We start from the raw sequence: 19,423 nt of genomic DNA, 5'->3' as shown, positions 1-19,423 counted from the left end.
CCCTACAGTAGAAGAGAAGTTTTGTGACTTGATAAAACGGTCCATATGGAAAGGCAGCAAATTCTGAGGGGCTCAGAATGCCCCTCAGAATGAGCTACCCATTGTATTGCATTACAGTGTATTCAAACTATAGCACATCTCTCCTACATATTCTGCTAGTTTGAAAACACTCTACTGGCCTTACTAAATAATCTTTCAATAACATTTAATTTTTTTCCAAAAAGGTCTCACTTTCATGCAACTGCAAAACAGACCTGTGAGTAAACAAATAAGTCTGGCTAACCTACAGCATCCTTTTAATAACAATCTAGGGTTTCAAAAAACAGACTCCAATCCACGTGATATCCTGGCTAGAACCCACAGAGTTTTGGTAGGAAGCTAGGCATTGGCCATGGGACCCTACAGTAGAAGAGATGTTTTGTTGCTTGATAAAACGGTCCATATGGAAAGGCAGCAAATTCTGAGGGGCTCAAAATTCCCCTCAGAATGAGCTACCACCTGTATTGCATTACAGCGTATTCAAACTATAGCAACTCTCTTCCATATATTCTGCTTGTTTGAAAACACCCAACTGGCCTCAATAAATAATCTTTCAATAGCAATCAATTTTTTTCCAAAAATGCCTCATTTTCATGTAACTCTACATACTTGTGAGTAAACTACTAAGCCTGGCCTACCTAAAACATCCTCTAATAAAAAATTAGTGTTTCAAAAAAACGTTAAAAATTCAAGTTACATCCTGGCTAGAACCCACATCGTTTTGGTAGGAAGCTAGGCTTTGGCCATGGGACCCTACAGTAGAACAGATGTTTTGTAGCTTGATAAAACGGTCCATATGGAAAGGCAGCAAATTCTGAGGGGCTCAAAATGCCCCTCAGAATGAGCTACCACCTATATTGCAATACAGTGTATTCAAACTATAGCAACTCCCTCCCACATATTCTGCTAGTTTAAAAACACCCTACTGGCCTCACTAAATAATCTTTCAATAACAATCAATTTTTTTCCAAAAAGGTCTCACTTTCATGCAACTGCAATACAGACCTTTGAGTAAACAAATAAGTCTGGCTTACAGCATCCACTAATAACAATCGAGGGTTTCAAAAAACAGACTCCAATCCACGTGACATCCTGGCTAGAACCCACACAGTTTTGGTAGGAAGCTAGGAATTGGCCATGGGACCCTACAGTAGAAGAGATGTTTTGTTGCTTGATAAAACGGTCCCTATGGAAAGGCAGCAAATTCTGAGGGGCTCAGAATGCCCCTCAGAATGAGCTACCCATTGTATTGCATTACAGTGTATTCAAACTATAGCACATCTCTCCTACACATTCTGCTAGTTTGAAAACACTCTACTGGCCTTACTAAATAATCTTTCAATAACATTTAATTTTTTTCCAAAAAGGTCTCACTTTCATGCAACTGCAAAACAGACCTGTGAGTAAACAAATAAGTCTGGCTAACCTACAGCATCCTCTAATAACAATCTAGGGTTTCAAAAAACAGACTCCAATCCACGTGATATCCTGGCTAGAACCCACAGAGTTTTGGTAGGAAGCTAGGCATTGGCCATGGGACCTTTCAGTAGAAGAGATGTTTTGTTGCTTGATAAAACGGTCCATATGGAAAGGCAGCAAATTCTGAGGGGCTCAAAATGCCCCTCAGAATGAGCTACCACCTGTATTGCATTACAGCGTATTCAAACTATAGCAACTCTCTTCCATATATTCTGCTAGTTTGAAAACACCCAACTGGCCTCAATAAATAATCTTTTAATAACAATAAATTTTTTCCAAAAAGGTCTCACTTTCATGCAACTGCAAAACAGACCTGTGAGTAAACAAATAAGTCTGGCGTACCTACAGCATCCTCTAATAACAATCGAGGGTTTCAAAAAACAGACTCCAATCCACGTGACATCCTGACTAGAACCCACAGAGTTTTGGTAGGAAGCTAGGCATTGGCCATGGGACCCTACAGTAGAAGAGATGTTTTGTTGCTTGATAAAACGGTCCATATGGAAAGGCAGCAAATTCTGAGGGGCTCAAAATTCCCCTCAGAATGAGCTACCACCTGTATTGCATTACAGCGTATTCAAACTATAGCAACTCTCTTCCATATATTCTGCTTGTTTAAAAACACCCAACTGGCCTCAATAAATAATCTTTCAATAGCAATCAATTTTTTTCCAAAAATGCCTCATTTTCATGTAACTCTACATACTTGTGAGTAAACTACTAAGCCTGGCCTACCTAAAACATCCTCTAATAAAAAATTAGTGTTTCAAAAAAACGTTAAAAATTCAAGTTACATCCTGGCTAGAACCCACATCGTTTTGGTAGGAAGCTAGGCTTTGGCCATGGGACCCTACAGTAGAACAGATGTTTTGTAGCTTGATAAAACGGTCCATATGGAAAGGCAGCAAATTCTGAGGGGCTCAAAATGCCCCTCAGAATGAGCTACCACCTATATTGCAATACAGTGTATTCAAACTATAGCAACTCCCTCCCACATATTCTGCTAGTTTAAAAACACCCTACTGGCCTCACTAAATAATCTTTCAATAACAATCAATTTTTTTCCAAAAAGGTCTCACTTTCATGCAACTGCAATACAGACCTTTGAGTAAACAAATAAGTCTGGCTTACAGCATCCACTAATAACAATCGAGGGTTTCAAAAAACAGACTCCAATCCACGTGACATCCTGGCTAGAACCCACACAGTTTTGGTAGGAAGCTAGGAATTGGCCATGGGACCCTACAGTAGAAGAGATGTTTTGTTGCTTGATAAAACGGTCCCTATGGAAAGGCAGCAAATTCTGAGGGGCTCAGAATGCCCCTCAGAATGAGCTACCCATTGTATTGCATTACAGTGTATTCAAACTATAGCACATCTCTCCTACACATTCTGCTAGTTTGAAAACACTCTACTGGCCTTACTAAATAATCTTTCAATAACATTTAATTTTTTTCCAAAAAGGTCTCACTTTCATGCAACTGCAAAACAGACCTGTGAGTAAACAAATAAGTCTGGCTAACCTACAGCATCCTCTAATAACAATCTAGGGTTTCAAAAAACAGACTCCAATCCACGTGATATCCTGGCTAGAACCCACAGAGTTTTGGTAGGAAGCTAGGCATTGGCCATGGGACCTTACAGTAGAAGAGATGTTTTGTTGCTTGATAAAACGGTCCATATGGAAAGGCAGCAAATTCTGAGGGGCTCAAAATGCCCCTCAGAATGAGCTACCACCTGTATTGCATTACAGCGTATTCAAACTATAGCAACTCTCTTCCATATATTCTGCTAGTTTGAAAACACCCAACTGGCCTCAATAAATAATCTTTCAATAGCAATCAATTTTTTTCCAAAATTGCCTCAATTTCATGTAACTCTACATACTTGTGAGTAAACTACTAAGCCTGGCCTACCTAAAACATCCTCTAATAAAAATTTAGTGTTTCAAAAAAACGTTAAAAATTCAAGTTACATCCTGGCTAGAACCCACATCGTTTTGGCAGGAAGCTAGGCTTTGGCCATGGGACCCTACAGTAGAACAGATGTTTTGTGACTTGATAAAACAGTCCATATGGAAAGGCAGCAAATTCTGAGGGGCTCAAAATGCCCCTCAGAATGAGCTACCCACTGTATTGCATTACAGTGTATTCAAACTATAGCAAATCTCTCCCACATATTCCGCTAGTTTGAAAACACTCTACTGGCCTCACTAAATAATCTTTCAATAACAATCAATTTTTTCCAAAAAGGTCTCACTTTCATGCAACTGCAAAACAGACCTGTGAGTAAACAAATAAGTCTGGCGTACCTACAGCATCCTCTAATAACAATCTAGGGTTTCAAAAAACAGACTACAATCCACGTGATATCCTGGCTAGAACCCACAGAGTTTTGGTAGGAAGCTAGGCATTGGCCATGGGACCCTACAGTAGAAGAGATGTTTTGTTGCTTGATAAAACGGTCCATATGGAAAGGCAGCAAATTCTGAGGGGCTCAAAATGCCCCTCAGAATGAGCTACCACCTGTATTGCATTACAGCGTATTCAAACTATAGCAACTCTCTTCCATATATTCTGCTAGTTTGAAAACACCCAACTGGCCTCAATAAATAATCTTTCAATAGCAATCATTTTTTTTCCAAAAATGCCTCATTTTCATGTAACTCTACATACTTGTGAGTAAACTACTAAGCCTGGCCTACCTAAAACATCCTCTAATAAAAATTTAGTGTTTCAAAAAAACGTTAAAAATTCAAGTTACATCCTGGCTAGAACCCACATCGTTTTGGTAGGAAGCTAGGCTTTGGCCATGGGACCATACAGTAGAAGAGATGTTTTGTAGCTTGATAAAACGGTCCATATGGAAAGGCAGCAAATTCTGAGGGGCTCAAAATGCCCCTCAGAATGAGCTACCCACTGTATTGCATTACAGTGTATTCAAACTATAGCACATCTCTCCCACATATTCTGCTAGTTTGAAAACACTCTACTGGCCTCACTAAATAATCTTTTAATAACAATCAATTTTTTTCCAAAAAGGTCTCACTTTCATGCAACTGCAAAACAGACCTGTGAGTAAACAAATAAGTCTGGCGTACCTACAGCATCCTCTAATAACAATCGAGGGTTTCAAAAAACAGACTCCAATCCACGTGACATCCTGACTAGAACCCACAGAGTTTTGGTAGGAAGCTAGGCATTGGCCATGGGACCTTACAGTAGAAGAGATGTTTTGTTGCTTGATAAAACGGTCCATATGGAAAGGCAGCAAATTCTGAGGGGCTCAAAATGCCCCTCAGAATGAGCTACCACCTGTATTGCATTACAGCGTATTCAAACTATAGCAACTCTCTTCCATATATTCTGCTAGTTTGAAAACACCCAACTGGCCTCAATAAATAATCTTTCAATAGCAATCAATTTTTTTCCAAAATTGCCTCAATTTCATGTAACTCTACATACTTGTGAGTAAACTACTAAGCCTGGCCTACCTAAAACATCCTCTAATAAAAATTTAGTGTTTCAAAAAAACGTTAAAAATTCAAGTTACATCCTGGCTAGAACCCACATCGTTTTGGCAGGAAACTAGGCTTTGGCCATGGGACCCTACAGTAGAACAGATGTTTTGTGACTTGATAAAACAGTCCATATGGAAAGGCAGCAAATTCTGAGGGGCTCAAAATGCCCCTCAGAATGAGCTACCCACTGTATTGCATTACAGTGTATTCAAACTATAGCAAATCTCTCCCACATATTCCGCTAGTTTGAAAACACTCTACTGGCCTCACTAAATAATCTTTCAATAACAATCAATTTTTTTCCAAAAAGGTCTCACTGTCATGCAACTGCAAAACAGACCTGTGAGTAAACAAATAAGTCTGGCTAACCTACAGCATCCTCTAATAACAATCTAGGGTTTCAAAAAACAGACTCCAATCCACGTGATATCCTGGCTAGAACCCACAGAGTTTTGGTAGGAAGCTAGGCTTTGGCCATGGGACCCTACAGTAGAACAGATGTTTTGTAGCTTGATAAAACGGTCCATATGGAAAGGCAGCAAATTCTGAGGGGCTCAAAATGCCCCTCAGAATGAGCTACCATCTGTATTGCATTACAGTGTATTCAAACTATAGCAAATCTCTCCCACATATTTTGCTTGTTTGAAAACACCCTACTGGCCTCACTAAATAATCTTTCAATAACAATCAATTTTTTTCCAAAAAGGTCTCACTTTCATGCAACTGCAATACAGACCTGTGAGTAAACAAATAAGTCTGGCGTACCTACAGCATCCTCTAATAACAATTGAGGGTTTCAAAAAACAGACTCCAATCAACGTGACATCCTGACTAGAACCCACAGAGTTTTGGTAGGAAGCTAGGCATTGTCCATGGGACCCTACAGTAGAACAGATGTTTTGTGACTTGATAAAAATGCCCCTCAGAATGAGCTACCCATTGTATTGCATTACAGTGTATTCAAACTATAGCAAATCTCTCCCACATATTCCGCTAGTTTGAAAACACTCTACTGGCCTCACTAAATAATCTTTCAATAACAATCAATTTTTTTCCAAAAAGGTCTCACTTTCATGCAACTGCAATACAGACCTGTGAGTAAACAAATAAGCCTGGCGTACAGCATCCTCTAATAACAATCGAGGGTTTCAAAAAACAGACTCCAATCCACATGATATCCTGGCTAAAACCCACAGAGTTTTGGTAGGAAGCTAGGAATTGGCCATGGGACCCTACAGTAGAAGATATGTTTTGTTGCTTGATAAAACGGTCCATATGGAAGGGCAGCGAGTTCTGAGGGGCTCAGAATGCCCCTCAGAATGAGCTACCCACTGTATTGCATTACAGTGTATTCAAACTATAGCAAATCTCTCCCACATATTCTGCTAGTTTGAAAACACTCTACTGGCCTCACTAAATAATCTTTCAATAACATTTAATTTTTTTCCAAAAAGGTCTCACTTTCATGCAACTGCAAAACAGACCTGTGAGTAAACAAATAAGTCTGGCGTACCTACAGCATCCTCTAATAACATTCGAGGGTTTCAAAAAACAGACTCCAATCCACGTGACATCCTGACTAGAACCCACAGAGTTTTGGTAGGAAGCTAGGCATTGGCCATGGGACCCTACAGTAGAACAGATGTTTTGTAGCTTGATAAAACGGTCCATATGGAAAGGCAGCAAATTCTGAGGGGCTAAAAATGCGCCTCAGAATGAGCTACCCATTGTATTGCATTACAGTGTATTCAAACTATAGCAAATCTCTCCCACATATTCTGCTAGTTTGAAAACACTCTACTGGCCTCACTAAATAATCTTTCAATAACATTTAATTTTTTTCCAAAAAGGTCTCACTTTCATGCAACTGCAAAACAGACCTCTGAGTAAACAAATAAGTCTGGCGTACCTACAGCATCCTCTAATAACAATCTAGGGTTTCAAAAAACAGACTACAATCCACGTGATATCCTGGCTAGAACCCACAGAGTTTTGGTAGGAAGCTAGGCATTGGCCATGGGACCCTACAGTAGAAGAGATGTTTTGTTGCTTGATAAAACGGTCCATATGGAAAGGCAGCAAATTCTGAGGGGCTCAAAATGCCACTCAGAATGAGCTACCACCTGTATTGCATTACAGCGTATTTAAACTATAGCAACTCTCTTCCATATATTCTGCTAGTTTGAAAACACCCAACTGGCCTCAATAAATAATATTTCAATAGCAATCAATTTTTTTCCAAAAATGCCTCATTTTCATGTAACTCTACATACTTGTGAGTAAACTACTAAGCCTGGCCTACCTAAAACATCCTCTAATAAAAATTTAGTGTTTCAAAAAAACGTTAAAAATTCAAGTTACATCCTGGCTAGAACCCACATCGTTTTGGTAGGAAGCTAGGCTTTGGCCATGGGACCCTACAGTAGAACAGATGTTTTGTAGCTTGATAAAACGGTCCATATGGAAAGGCAGCAAATTCTGAGGGGCTCAAAATGCCCAACAGAATGAGCTACCATCTGTATTGCATTACAGTGTATTCAAACTATAGCAAATCTCTCCCACATATTCTGCTAGTTTGAAAACACTCTACTGGCCTCACTAAATAATCTTTTAATAACAATCAATTTTTTTCCAAAAAGGTCTCACTTTCATGCAACTGCAAAACAGACCTGTGAGTAAACAAATAAGTCTGGCGTACCTACAGCATCCTCTAATAACAATCGAGGGTTTCAAAAAACAGACTCCAAATTCACGTGACATCCTGACTAGAACCCACAGAGTTTTGGTAGGAAGCTAGGCATTGGCCATGGGACCCTACAGTAGAAGAGATGTTTTGTGACTTGATAAAACGGTCCATATGGAAAGGCAGCAAATTCTGAGGGGCTCAAAATGCCCCTCAGAATGGGCTACCCACTGTATTGCATTACAGTGTATTCAAACTATAGCAAATCTCTCCCACATATTCCGCTAGTTTGAAAACACTCTACTGGCCTCACTAAATAATCTTTCAATAACAATCAATTTTTTTCCAAAAAGGTCTCACTTTCATGCAACTGCAAAACAGACCTGTGAGTAAACAAATAAGTCTGGCGTACCTACAGCATCCTCTAATAACAATCTAGGGTTTCAAAAAACAGACTACAATCCACGTGATATCCTGGCTAGAACCCACAGAGTTTTGGTAGGAAGCTAGGCATTGGCCATGGGACCCTACAGTAGAAGAGATGTTTTGTTGCTTGATAAAACGGTCCATATGGAAAGGCAGCAAATTCTGAGGGGCTCAAAATGCCCCTCAGAATGAGCTACCACCTGTATTGCATTACAGCGTATTCAAACTATAGCAACTCTCTTCCATATATTCTGCTAGTTTGAAAACACCCAACTGGCCTCAATAAATAATCTTTCAATAGCAATCAATTTTTTTCCAAAAATGCCTCATTTTCATGTAACTCTACATACTTGTGAGTAAACTACTAAGCCTGGCCTACCTAAAACATCATCTAATAAAAATTTAGTGTTTCAAAAAAACGTTAAAAATTCAAGTTACATCCTGGCTAGAACCCACATCGTTTTGGTAGGAAGCTAGGCTTTGGCCATGGGACCATACAGTAGAAGAGAAGTTTTGTAGCTTGATAAAACGGTCCATATGGAAAGGCAGCAAATTCTGAGGGGCTCAAAATGCCCCTCAGAATGAGCTACCCACTGTATTGCATTACAGTGTATTCAAACTATAGCACATCTCTCCCACATATTCTGCTAGTTTGAAAACACTCTACTGGCCTCACTAAATAATCTTTCAATAACAATCAATTTTTTTCCAAAAAGGTCTCACTTTCATGCAACTGCAAAACAGACCTGTGAGTAAACAAATAAGTCTGGCGTACCTACAGCATCCTCTAATAACAATCGAGGGTTTCAAAAAACAGACTCCAATCCACGTGACATCCTGACTAGAACCCACAGAGTTTTGGTAGGAAGCTAGGCATTGGCCATGGGACCCTACAGTAGAACAGATGTTTTGTGACTTGATAAAACGGTCCATATGGAAAGGCAGCAAATTCTGAGGGGCTCAAAATGCCCCTCAGAATGAGCTACCACCTGTATTGCATTACAGTGTATTCAAACTATAGCAAATCTCTCCCACATATTCTGCTTGTTTGAAAACACCCTACTGGCCTCACTAAATAATCTTTCAATAACAATCAATTTTTTTCAAAAAGGTCTCACTTTCATGTAACTGCAATACAGACCTGTGAGTAAACAAATAAGTCTGGCGTACAGCATCCTCTAATAACATTCGAGGGTTTCAAAAAACAGACTACAATTCACGTGATATCCTGGCTAGAACCCACAGAGTTTTGGTAGGAAGCTAGGCATTGGCCATGGGACCCTACAGTAGAACATATGTTTTCTTGCTTGATAAAACGGTCCATATGGAAAGGCAGCAAATTCTGAGGGGCTCAAAATGCCCCTCAGAATGAGCTACCACCTGTATTGCATTACAGAGTATTTAAACTTTAGCAACTCTCTTCCATATATTCTGCTAGTTTGAAAACACCCAACTGGCCTCAATAAATAATCTTTCAATAGCAATCAATTTTTTTCCAAAAATGCCTCATTTTCATGTAACTCTACATACTTGTGAGTAAACTACTAAGCCTGGCCTACCTAAAACATCCTCTAATAAAAATTTAGTGTTTCAAAAAAACGTTAAAAATTCAAGTTACATCCTGGCTAGAACCCACATCGTTTGGTAGAAAGCTAGGCTTTGGCCATGGGACCATACAGTAGAACAGATATTTTGTAGCTTGATAAAACGGTCCATATGGAAAGGCAGCAAATTCTGAGGGGCTCAAAATGCCCCTCAGAATGAGCTACCACCTGTATTGCATTACAGTGTATTCAAACTATAGCAAATCTCTCCCACATATTCCGCTAGTTTGAAAACACTCTACTGGCCTCACTAAATAATCTTTCAATAACAATCAATTTTTTTCCAAAAAGGTCTCACTTTCATGCAACTGCAAAACAGACCTGTGAGTAAACAAATAAGTCTGGCGTACCTACAGCATCCTCTAATAACAATCTAGGGTTTCAAAAAACAGACTACAATCCACGTGATATCCTGGCTAGAACCCACAGAGTTTTGGTAGGAAGCTAGGCATTGGCCATGGGACCCTACAGTAGAAGAGATGTTTTGTTGCTTGATAAAACGGTCCATATGGAAAGGCAGCAAATTCTGAGGGGCTCAAAATGCCCCTCAGAATGAGCTACCACCTGTATTGCATTACAGCGTATTCAAACTATAGCAACTCTCTTCCATATATTCTGCTAGTTTGAAAACACCCAACTGGCCTCAATAAATAATCTTTCAATAGCAATCAATTTTTTTCCAAAAATGCCTCATTTTCATGTAACTCTACATACTTGTGAGTAAACTACTAAGCCTGGCCTACCTAAAACATCATCTAATAAAAATTTAGTGTTTCAAAAAAACGTTAAAAATTCAAGTTACATCCTGGCTAGAACCCACATCGTTTTGGTAGGAAGCTAGGCTTTGGCCATGGGACCATACAGTAGAAGAGAAGTTTTGTAGCTTGATAAAACGGTCCATATGGAAAGGCAGCAAATTCTGAGGGGCTCAAAATGCCCCTCAGAATGAGCTACCCACTGTATTGCATTACAGTGTATTCAAACTATAGCACATCTCTCCCACATATTCTGCTAGTTTGAAAACACTCTACTGGCCTCACTAAATAATCTTTCAATAACAATCAATTTTTTTCCAAAAAGGTCTCACTTTCATGCAACTGCAAAACAGACCTGTGAGTAAACAAATAAGTCTGGCGTACCTACAGCATCCTCTAATAACAATCGAGGGTTTCAAAAAACAGACTCCAATCCACGTGACATCCTGACTAGAACCCACAGAGTTTTGGTAGGAAGCTAGGCATTGGCCATGGGACCCTACAGTAGAACAGATGTTTTGTTTCTTGATAAAACGGTCCATATGGAAAGGCAGCAAATTCTGAGGGGCTCAAAATGCCCCTCAGAATGAGCTACCACCTGTATTGCATTACAGTGTATTCAAACTATAGCAAATCTCTCCCACATATTCTGCTTGTTTGAAAACACCCTACTGGCCTCACTAAATAATCTTTCAATAACAATCAATTTTTTTCAAAAAGGTCTCACTTTCATGTAACTGCAATACAGACCTGTGAGTAAACAAATAAGTCTGGCGTACAGCATCCTCTAATAACATTCGAGGGTTTCAAAAAACAGACTACAATTCACGTGATATCCTGGCTAGAACCCACAGAGTTTTGGTAGGAAGCTAGGCATTGGCCATGGGACCCTACAGTAGAACATATGTTTTCTTGCTTGATAAAACGGTCCATATGGAAAGGCAGCAAATTCTGAGGGGCTCAAAATGCCCCTCAGAATGAGCTACCACCTGTATTGCATTACAGAGTATTTAAACTTTAGCAACTCTCTTCCATATATTCTGCTAGTTTGAAAACACCCAACTGGCCTCAATAAATAATCTTTCAATAGCAATCAATTTTTTTCCAAAAATGCCTCATTTTCATGTAACTCTACATACTTGTGAGTAAACTACTAAGCCTGGCCTACCTAAAACATCCTCTAATAAAAATTTAGTGTTTCAAAAAAACGTTAAAAATTCAAGTTACATCCTGGCTAGAACCCACATCGTTTGGTAGAAAGCTAGGCTTTGGCCATGGGACCATACAGTAGAACAGATATTTTGTAGCTTGATAAAACGGTCCATATGGAAAGGCAGCAAATTCTGAGGGGCTCAAAATGCCCCTCAGAATGAGCTACCACCTGTATTGCATTACAGTGTATTCAAACTATAGCAAATCTCTCCCACATATTCTGCTAGTTTGAAAACACTCTACTGGCCTCACTAAATAATCTTTTAATAACAATCAATTTTTTTCCAAAAAGGTCTCACTTTCATGCAACTGCAAAACAGACCTGTGAGTAAACAAATAAGTCTGGCGTACCTACAGCATCCTCTAATAACAATCGAGGGTTTCAAAAAACAGACTCCAATCCACGTGACATCCTGACTAGAACCCACAGAGTTTTGGTAGGAAGCTAGGCATTGGCCATGGGACCCTACAGTAGAAGAGATGTTTTGTTGCTTGATAAAACGGTCCATATGGAAAGGCAGCAAATTCTGAGGGGCTTAAAATGCCCCTCAGAATGAGCTACCATCTGTATTGCATTACAGTGTATTCAAACTATAGCAAATCTCTCCCACATATTCTGCTTGTTTGAAAACACCCTACTGGCCTCACTAAATAATCTTTCAATAACAATCATTTTTTTTCCAAAAAGGTCTCACTTTCATGCAACTGCAATACAGACCTGTGAGTAAACAAATAAGTCTGGCGTACAGCATCCTCTAATAACAATCGAGGGTTTCAAAAAAACAGACTCCAATCCACGTGACATCCTGGCTAGAACCCACACAGTTTCGGTGGGAAGCTAGGCTTTGGTCATGGAAAGCTACAGTAGAACAGACGTGTTCTGGCTTGAAAAAACAGTCCATAAGGAAAGGAAGCAAATTCTGAGAGGCTCATAATGCCCCTCAGAATGAGCTACCACCTATATTGCAATACAGTGTATTCAAACTATAGCAACTCCCTCCCACATATTCTGCTAGTTTAAAAACACCCGACTGGCCTCACTAAATAATCTTTCAATAACAATCAATTTTTTTCCAAAAAGGTCTCACTTTCATGCAACTGCAATACAGACCTGTGAGTAAACAAATAAGTCTGGTGTACAGCATCCTCTAATAACAATCGAGGGTTTCAAAAAACAGACTCCAATCCACATGATATCCTGGCTAAAACCCACAGAGTTTTGGTAGGAAGCTAGGAATTGGCCATGGGACCCTACAGTAGAAGAGATGTTTTGTTGCTTGATAAAACGGTCCATATGGAAGGGCAGCAAATTCTGAGGGGCTCAGAATGCCCCTCAGAATGAGCTACCCACTGTATTGCATTACAGTGTATTCAAACTATAGAAAATCTCTCCCACATATTCTGCTTGTTTGAAAACACTCTACTGGCCTCACTAAATAATCTTTCAATAACATTTAATTTTTTTCCAAAAAGGTCTCACTTTCATGTAACTGCAATACAGACCTGTGAGTAAACAAATAGTCTGGCGTACAGCATCCTCTAATAACAATTGAGGGTTTCAAAAAACAGACTACAATTCACGTGATATCCTGGCTAGAACCCACAGAGTTTTGGTAGGAAGCTAGGCATTGGCCATGGGACCCTACAGTAGAACATATGTTTTCTTGCTTGATAAAACGGTCCATATGGAAAGGCAGCAAATTCTGAGGGGCTCAAAATGCCCCTCAGAATGAGCTACCCACTGTATTGCATTACAGTGTATTCAAACTATAGCAAATCTCTCCCACATATTCTGTTAGTTTGAAAACACCCTACTGGCCTCACTAAATAATCTTTCAATAACAATCATTTTTTTTCCAAAAAGGTCTCACTTTCATGCAACTGCAATACAGACCTGTGAGTAAACAAATAAGTCTGGCGTACAGCATCCTCTAATAACAATCGAGGGTTTCAAAAAACAGACTCGAATCCACGTGATATCCTGGCTAGAACCCACAGAGTTTTGGTAGGAAGCTAGGCATTGGCCATGGGACCCTACAGTAGAACAGATGTTTTGTTGCTTGATAAAACGGTCCATATGGAAAGGCAGCTAATTCTGAGGGGCTCAAAATGCCCCTCAGAATGAGCTACCATCTATATTGCAATACAGTGTATTCAAACTATAGCAACTCTCTCCCACATATTCTGCTAGTTTGAAAACACCCTACTGGCCTCACTAAATAATCTTTCAATAACAATCAATTTTTTTCCAAAAAGGTCTCACTTTCATGCAACTGCAATACAGACCTGTGAGTAAACAAATAAGTCTGGCGTACAGCATCCTCTAATAACAATCGAGGGTTTCAAAAAACAGACTCCAATCCACGTGATATCCTGGCTAGAACCCACAGAGTTTTGGTAGGAAGCTAGGCATTGGCCATGGGACCCTACAGTAGAACAGATGTGTTGTTGCTTGATAAAACGGTCCTTATGGAAAGGCAGCAAATTCTGAGGGGCTCAAAATGCCCCTCAGAATGAGCTACCACCTGTATTGCATTACAGCGTATTCAAACTATAGCAACTCTCTTCCATATATTCTGCTAGTTTGAAAACACCCAACTGGCCTCAATAAATAATCTTTCAATAGCAATCAATTTTTTTCCAAAAATGCCTCATTTTCATGTAACTCTACATACTTGTGAGTAAACTACTAAGCCTGGCCTACCTAAAACATCCTCTAATAAAAATTTAGTGTTTCAAAAAAACGTTAAAAATTCAAGTTACATCCTGGCTAGAACCCACATCGTTTTGGTAGGAAGCTAGGCTTTGGCCATAGGACCCTACAGTAGAACAGATGTTTTATAGCTTGATAAAACGGTCCATATGGAAAGGCAGCAAATTCTGAGGGGCTCAAAATGCCCCTCAGAATGAGCTACCACCTGTATTGCATTACAGTGTATTCAAACTATAGCAAATCTCTCCCACATATTCTGCTAGTTTGAAAACACCCTACTGGCCTCACTAAATAATCTTTCAATAACAATCAATTTTTTTCCAAAAAGGTCTCACTTTCATGCAACTGCAATACAGACCTATGAGTAAACAAATAAGTCTGGCGTACAGCATCCTCAAATAACAATCGAGGGTTTCAAAAAACAGACTCCAATCCATGTGAAATCCTGGCTAGAACCCACAGAGTTTTGGTAGGAAGCTAGGCATTGGCCATGGGACCCTACAGTAGAAGAGATGTTTTGTTGCTTGATAAAACGGTCCATATGGAAAGGCAGCAAATTCTGAGGGGCTCAAAATTCCCCTCAGAATGAGCAACCACCTGTATTGCATTACAGCGTATTCAAACTATAGCAACTCTCTTCCATATATTCTGCTAGTTTGAAAACACCCAACTGGCCTCAATAAATAATCTCCCAATAACAATCAATTTTTTTTCCAAAAAGGTCTCACTTTCATGTAACTCTACTACAGACTTGTGAGTAAACTACTAAGCCTGGCCTACCTAAAACATCCTCTAATAAAAATTTAGTGTTTCAAAAAAAACGTTAAAAATTCAAGTTACATCCTGGCTAGAACCCACATCGTTTTGGTAGGAAGCTAGGCTTTGGCCATGGGACACTACAGTAGAACAGATGTTTTGTAGCTTGATAAAACGGTCCATATGGAAAGGCAGCAAATTCTGAGGGGCTCAAAATGCCCCTCAGAATGAGCTACCCACTGTATTGCATTACAGTGTATTCAAACTATAGCAAATCTCTCCCACATATTCTGCTAGTTTGAAAACACCCTACTGGCCTCACTAAATAATCTTTCAATAACAATCAATTTTTTTCCAAAAAGGTCTCACTTTCATGCAACTGCAATACAGACCTGTGAGTAAACAAATAAGTCTGGCGTACAGCATCCTCTAATAACAATCGAGGGTTTCAAAAAACAGACTCGAATCCACGTGATATCCTGGCTAGAACCCACAGAGTTTTGGTAGGAAGCTAGGCATTGGCCATGGGACCCTACAGTAGAACAGATGTTTTGTTGCTTGATAAAACGGTCCATATGGAAAGGCAGCTAATTCTGAGGGGCTCAAAATGCCCCTCAGAATGAGCTACCATCTATATTGCAATACAGTGTATTCAAACTATAGCAACTCTCTCCCACATATTCTGCTAGTTTGAAAACACCCTACTGGCCTCACTAAATAATCTTTCAATAACAATCAATTTTTTTCCAAAAAGGTCTCACTTTCATGCAACTGCAATACAGACCTGTGAGTCAACAAATAAGTCTGGCGTACAGCATCCTCTAATAACAATCGAGGGTTTCAAAAAACAGACTCCAATCCACGTGATATCCTGGCTAGAACCCACAGAGTTTTGGTAGGAAGCTAGGCATTGGCCATGGGACCCTACAGTAGAACAGATGTTTTGTTGCTTGATAAAACGGTCCATATGGAAAGGCAGCAAATTCTGAGGGGCTCAAAATGCCCCTCAGAATGAGCTACCCCCTATATTGCATTACAGCGTATTTAAACTATAGCAACTCTCTTCCATATATTCTGCTAGTTTGAAAACACCCAACTGGCCTCAATAAATAATCTTTCAATAGCAATCAATTTTTTTTTCCAAAAATGCCTCATTTTCATGTAACTCTACAAACTTGTGAGTAAACTACTAAGCCTGGCCTACCTAAAACATCCTCTAATAAAAATTTAGTGTTTCAAAAAAACGTTAAAAATTCAAGTTACATCCTGGCTTGAACCCACATCATTTTGGTAGGAAGCTAGGCTTTGGCCATTGGACCATACAGTAGAACAGATGTTTTGTAGCTTGATAAAACGGTCCATATGGAAAGGCAGAAAATTCTGAGGGGCTCAAAATGCCCCTCAGAATGATCTACCCTACCACCTGTATTGCATTACAGTGTATTCAAACTATAGCAAATCTCTCCCACATATTCTGCTAGTTTGAAAACACCCAACTGGCCTCACTAAATAATCTTTCAATAACAATCAATTTTTTTTCCAAAAAGGTCTCACTTTCATGCAACTGCAAAACAGACCTGTGAGTAAACAAATAAGTCTGGCATACCTACAGCATCCTCTAATAACAATCGAGGGTTTCAAAAAACAGACTCCAATCCACGTGACATCCTGACTAGAACCCACAGAGTTTTTGGTAGGAAGCTAGGCATTGGCCATGGGACCCTACAGTAGAACAGATGTGTTGTTGCTTGATAAAACGGTCCTTATGGAAAGGCAGCAAATTCTGAGGGGCTCAAAATGCCCCTCAGAATGAGCTACCACCTGTATTGCATTACAGCGTATTCAAACTATAGCAACTCTCTTCCATATATTCTGCTAGTTTGAAAACACCCAACTGGCCTCAATAAATAATCTTTCAATAGCAATCAATTTTTTTCCAAAAATGCCTCATTTTCATGTAACTCTACATACTTGTGAGTAAACTACTAAGCCTGGCCTACCTAAAACATCCTCTAATAAAAATTTAGTGTTTCAAAAAAACGTTAAAAATTCAAGTTACATCCTGGCTAGAACCCACATCGTTTTGGTAGGAAGCTAGGCTTTGGCCATAGGACCCTACAGTAGAACAGATGTTTTATAGCTTGATAAAACGGTCCGTATGGAAAGGCAGCAAATTCTGAGGGGCTCAAAATGCCCCTCAGAATGAGCTACCACCTGTATTGCATTACAGTGTATTCAAACTATAGCAAATCTCTCCCACATATACTGCTAGTTTGAAAACACCCTACTGGCCTCACTAAATAATCTTTCAATAACAATCAATTTTTTTCCAAAAAGGTCTCACTTTCATGCAACTGCAATACAGACCTGTGAGTAAACAAATAAGTCTGGCGTACAGCATCCTCTAATAACAATCGAGGGTTTCAAAAAACAGACTCCAATCCACGTGATATCCTGGCTAGAACCCACAGAGTTTTGGTAGGAAGCTAGGCATTGGCCATGGGACCCTACAGTAGAAGAGATGTTTTGTTGCTTGATAAAACGGTCCATATGGAAAGGCAGCAAATTCTGAGGGGCTCAAAATGCCCCTCAGAATGAGCTACCACCTGTATTGCATTACAGCGTATTCAAACTATAGCAACTCTCTTCCATATATTCTGCTAGTTTGAAAACACCCAACTGGCCTCAATAAATAATCTTTCAATAGCAATCAATGTTTTTCCAAAAAAGCCTCATTTTCATGTAACTCTACATACTTGTGAGTAAACTACTAAGCCTGGCCTACCTAAAACATCCTCTAATAAAAATTTAGTGTTTCAAAAAAACGTTAAAAATTCAAGTTACATCCTGGCTAGAACCCATATCGTTTTGGTAGAAAGCTAGGCTTTGGCCATGGGACCATACAGTAGAACAGATGTTTTGTAGCTTGATAAAACGGTCCATATGGAAAGGCAGCAAATTCTGAGGGGCTCAAAATGCCCCTCAGAATGAGCTACCACCTGTATTGCATTACAGTGTATTCAAACTATAGCAAATCTCTCCCACATATTCTGCTAGTTTGAAAACACCCTACTGGCCTCACTAAATAATCTTTCAATAACAGTCAATTTTTTTCCAAAAAGGTCTCACTTTCATGCAACTGCAATACAGACCTGTGAGTAAACAAATAAGTCTGGCGTACAGCATCCTCAAATAACAATCGAGGGTTTCAAAAAACAGACTCCAATCCACGTGAAATCCTGGCTAGAACCCACAGAGTTTTGGTAGGAAGCTAGGCATTGGCCATGGGACCCTACAGTAGAAGAGATGTTTTGTTGCTTGATAAAACGGTCCATATGGAAAGGCAGCAAATTCTGAGGGGCTCAAAATGCCCCTCAGAATGAGCAACCACCTGTATTGCATTACAGCGTATTCAAACTATAGCAACTCTCTTCCATATATTCTGCTAGTTTGAAAACACCCAACTGGCCTCAATAAATAATCTCCCAATAACAATCAATTTTTTTTCCAAAAAGGTCTCACTTTCATGTAACTCTACTACAGACTTGTGAGTAAACTACTAAGCCTGGCCTACCTAAAACATCCTCTAATAAAAATTTAGTGTTTCAAAAAAAACTTTAAAAATTCAAGTTACATCCTGGCTAGAACCCACATCGTTTTGGTAGGAAGCTAGGCTTTGGCCATGGGACCCTACAGTAGAACAGATGTTTTGTAGCTTGATAAAACGGTCCATATGGAAAGGCAGCAAATTCTGAGGGGCTCAAAATGCCCCTCAGAATGAGCTACCATCTGTATTGCATTACAGTGTATTCAAACTACAGCAAATCTCTCCCACATAGTCTGCTTGTTTGAAAACACCCTACTGGCCTCACTAAATAATCTTTCAATAACAATCAATTTTTTTCCAAAAAGGTCTCACTTTCATGCAACTGCAATACAGACCTGTGAGTAAACAAATAAGTCTGGCGTACAGCATCCTCTAATAAAAATCGAGGGTTTCAAAAAACAGACTCCAATCCACGTGATATCCTGGTTAGAACCCACAGAGTTTTGGTAGGAAGCTAGGCATTGGCCATGGGACCCTACAGTAGAACAGATGTTTTGTAGCTTGTTAAAACGGTCCATATGGAAAGGCAGCAAATTCTGAGGGGCTCAAAATGCCCCTCAGAATGAGCTACCCACTGTATTGCATTACAGTGTATTCAAACTATAGCAAATCTCTCCCACATATTCTGC

Source organism: Pseudorasbora parva, chromosome 1 (assembly GCF_024679245.1).
Source record: "Pseudorasbora parva isolate DD20220531a chromosome 1, ASM2467924v1, whole genome shotgun sequence".
In the NCBI taxonomy this organism is placed as follows: Eukaryota; Metazoa; Chordata; class Actinopteri; order Cypriniformes; family Gobionidae; genus Pseudorasbora; species Pseudorasbora parva.
The sequence above is the reverse complement of the archived record's forward strand: the minus strand, read 5'-3'. Positions refer to the sequence as shown.